The following is a 4,577-nucleotide window of genomic DNA, read 5'->3' as shown; positions in this document are numbered from 1 at the left end:
TCGACGTATACTTGACTCCTCTAATCGAAGATTTAAAAAGTATGTGGGAGACAAGTGTGGAAGTTTATGATGGGTATAGGAAAAAGTGTTTCAATTTGAGGGCTATGTTGTTCGGCACAATTAATGATTTTCCAGCATATGGTAATTTATCAGGATATAGCATTAAAGGTCAGTGTGCATGTCCTATATGTGAAGAGAGTACAAATTGGATGCGGTTGAAACATTGTAAGAAGAATGTGTTTCTTGGACATCGTAGATTTTTACCTTATAGTCATCAGTATCGTGGGTGGAGAAATGCATTCAATGGAAAATCAGAGGAAGGTAAAGCTCCTTTAGCACCGACTGGATATCAAATACTTGAAAAAGTACAAGGTTTGACCAATAAATTTGGCAAACCTTTTGCGGGAGAGCTGGTGAAAACTGGGTGGAAGAAAAAGTCAATTTTCTTTGAATTGCCATATTGGAAGTCATTGTATGTAAGACATTTCCTCGATGTGATGCATATTGAAAAAAATGTATTTGAAAGTGTTATTGGTACGTTACTCAATGTTCCAGGAAAGTCTAAAGATGGCGTCAATGCAAGATTGGACTTGGTCGATATGGGAATAAGAAATGAACTGGCTCCAGTAAAGAAAGGAAATCGCACATATCTACCTCCAGCCGCTCATACTCTATCTAGAAAGGAAAAAATTGTTTTATGTAAATTTCTACACGAAGTTAAAGTTCCAGAAGGATACTCTTCGAACATTAAAAATTTGGTTTGTATGAAAGACCTCAAGTTAAAAGGTTTGAAGACCCATGATTGTCATATTATAATGGAGCATTTGCTACCAATAGGTATACGTTCCATTTTACCTGAAAAAGTTCGACTAGCCTTAACTAGATTATGTTTCTTCTTCAGGGAAATTTGTAGTAAAGTGATCGACCCTCAGAAATTACCGACATTGCAGAGGGAAATTGTTGTTACTTTGTGTGAGCTTGAAATGTATTTCCCACCATCGTTTTTTGATATAATGGTTCACCTTACTGTTCATCTGGTTAAGGAGACACAACTTTGTGGGCCAGCTTATATGAGATGGATGTATCCGATAGAACGATATATGAAAATATTAAAAGGGTACGTAAAAAGTAGAAGTCGACCAGAAGGTTGTATTGCTGAACGATACATTGTTGAAGAGGCTGCTGAATTTTGTACTGAATATCTGTCCAATGTTGAATCCATAGGGCTTCCCATGTCTCGTCATTCGGGAAGACTATCAGGAGAAGGGATAACTGGAAGGAGACTACTGACTATATCAAGGACAGAATGGGAGCAGGCACAATTGTATGTTCTGCACAATGATGATGAGGTTCAACCGTATGTTACAATACACATTGATCAGTTATCTCGTTTGAACATGAATAGGAATCAAAATTGGATAACTCGAGAGCACAATCGAAGTTTTGTAACATGGTTAAAAAATCACATAATGTCAAAATTTGATATAGACCCCGGATCAATTTCAAATAGATTGAGGTGGCTAGCAAATGGTCCGAGCTTACATGTCTTTTCTTACACTGGTTATGTTATTAACGGCTACACATTTTATACCAAAGAACAAGATGATCAGACCACTATGCAAAATAGTGGAGTCACTCTCGTAGCTGAAGCGATGCATGTCTCAAGTGCAAAAGACAAAAACCCAATATATGCAAATCTATCATATTTTGGGGTTATCGAGCGCATATGGGAGTTAGACTACACAATGTTTCGTGTTCCCATATTTGGTTGCAAGTGGGTCGATAATAATAATGGCGTTCGGATTGATGAGTCAGGATTCTTGCTTGTCGATTTTAATAGGGTGGGATACAAAGACGAGCCTTTTATTTTAGCGTCGCAAGCTCAACAAGTGTTTTATGTCACTGATCCTTCTAATGATAAATGGTCTGTTGTCCTATCGACCAATAAAATAAGTGATGATAACAATAATGGTGAAGATGTTGGTAATGATCTTTTATTTGCAACATCACAACAACCACATGAAATTGATTCAACTGATGATGGTTTATATCTTAGAGATGATCATGATGAGGGAATTTGCATTAATCCATCGTTTCATATTGTAAACGGACAAACAAATGTGAATGCCACCAGGAAAAGAAGAAGGGCATCTTAATGTATATGTTTAATTGTTTTATATAAGCCATGCATGTAATCTGAATTATTGTGATAAATATGCATGTAATCTGAATTATTGTGATAAATATGCATGTAATCTGAATTATTGTGATCACAGTTTGCTACTAATGTCACTTATATAATGTAAATTAAGTGCCAATTCGATTGGAATAAATGTCTGATCAGTTACAGTCATCCAAAATTGAACCCAAATAAAAAGCGCTTTTTATAAATACTGAGGTCTTTTACAGCACTTTTTATAAAAAGCGCTGTAAAAGACCCTTTTGAAACTAAGTAAAAATGACATTTTACAGCGCTTATTTGCAAAAGCGCTGTAAAAAGCTTTATTAATAATAATTATCAGACACCTAACATGACTATCTCTAACAGGATTTTCTTCAAACACCTTGTACGCATCATGGGAATCCCCAAAAACACATTGTTAACAAAAACATCAGACTCAAACCCATTTTTCGCAACATGGCAATGAACCTAAATACCAAGTTTCGATTTAAGAAGGAAAGGGAATGTAAACAGATAAAAAGGTGTTGAGGTAGAGATTGAATTGTGAAAGAGTAAGCTTTGATGTTTGTGAAGAAGATGCATAAAAGGAGAACAGTTTGGTGAAGAGGAAGGGATTTTGGTGATGACCAGTTACTACTATGTGGATTTTGCATGTTGAGCTTGTTTAAAAAATAACATAACAAAACACAAAAACAATAAGGCCTTTTACAGCGCTTATTTAAAAAAGCGTTGTAAAAGGCTTTAAAAAAAACATTCATATAACATAATAAAACAAGGAGACCTATTACAGCGCTTTTCCAAATAAGCGCTGTAAATTACTGTTTTAAAAATAAAATAAAGAGACCATTTACAGCGCTTATTTGAACAAGCGCTGTAAAAGGGTTCTATATATAACATAATAGAACAATGAGGTCTTTTACAGCGCTTATTGGGAAAAGCGCTGTAAAAGAGCCTTTAAAAAAATTAAATAAGGACGCCTTTTAGAGTGCTTTTCAAACAAACGCTCTAAAAGGCCTAAGCATTTTAGAGCGCTTTCTAAACAAGCGCTGTAAAAGGGTTATAAAAAAGCGTCGTAAAAGGGTTACGTATATATAACAGTAACCGCTTCAGTTTCCTCTTCATTATGTAAACTTCACTATCATCTCAACCTTCATCGTTCTTCTCTTCTTTTGCAAACCCTATCATCCCGTCCATTACGAACCTTATTTCCACGATCATCTCCTTCATTTCGAACCTTATTTCCATCCAAGATCATCTCTCCCATTTCACACAATATATTTTCATTGAAATACGTAACCCTCATTACGTATTTCTTCAAACCGTATTTCTGTGAACCATATTTCTGTGAACTTTCTGCGTTCCCTCTGTTCTTTAGATTTCATCTTTCTTCGAACCATTATTCAGGTATTGATGTTATAAATTTTTTGTAATCATTAAAATGCATGTTGAGCTTTTTTAAGATATACTGATACATGTTGAGTTTGTTTATAATAATGCATGATCCATGTTGAGCTTGTTGATGTTATACTAAACTGCATGTTGAACTTGTTGTAGTTAAATGGATACAAACAAAGATATAGAAGTTCAAAATGAAGAAGTTGGCACCTCCAAGACTTATGAAAAAGAAGTCAAACGTGGTGCAACTATAATGCAAAAGGTGATTAAAGCAAGGAGTAGTGGGATTAAATTTGAGGTATACTATACTTTGTTTGCTGTGTGATTTTTATCTTTTTTTAGGGTTTAGGGCATGTACTTACTATATGAGTTTATTAGGTTGGCTGGAACGAGAGTGGTCAGCCAGTTGACCCCAACAGCTCCATGTTTGTAAGCTACATTGGGGCTGTTGTTCGTCAAAATGTCCCAATAACAATAGACAACTGGAGAGATAAGGCGTTGAAGTCCCAAGAGTCAAAAAGATCCCTAAAACAGTAAAAATCTGCGTTTTTATGGTTGCTGGTGCGCGTCGCGCGCCCCAGGCGCGCGTTGGCAGAGTCCAATCCTGAGAAATGCGCTCCAGGCGCGCAGTGCGCACTCCATGCGCACATCATCTTTTGTACACATCTTCACAACAGCCCATCCACTCCTCTTTTGTACATAAAGGGTTCACCCCATACATAGAATTTGGCATCATGGATAAACTCCCTTCGTTGTTGGTAAGTGAAATCAGATGGGATTGTACCCCCCATCTTGAAATTAGCAAAGTCGGCAAACCAAGGTACCGTGGTAATGGCAAAGATGTGCTCAACAGCAAATTGATCTTGAATCGGTCTAATGTCCTCATTCTCCTCAACCTTCTCCAATCGAGATAGGTGGTCAGCCACAGTGTTCTCTGACCCCTTTTTATCCCGGATCTCAATGTCAAATTCTTGTAGTAATAGAATCCATCTAAGCAACC

Source organism: Cicer arietinum, chromosome 5 (assembly GCF_000331145.2).
Source record: "Cicer arietinum cultivar CDC Frontier isolate Library 1 chromosome 5, Cicar.CDCFrontier_v2.0, whole genome shotgun sequence".
In the NCBI taxonomy this organism is placed as follows: Eukaryota; Viridiplantae; Streptophyta; class Magnoliopsida; order Fabales; family Fabaceae; genus Cicer; species Cicer arietinum.
The sequence above is the reverse complement of the archived record's forward strand: the minus strand, read 5'-3'. Positions refer to the sequence as shown.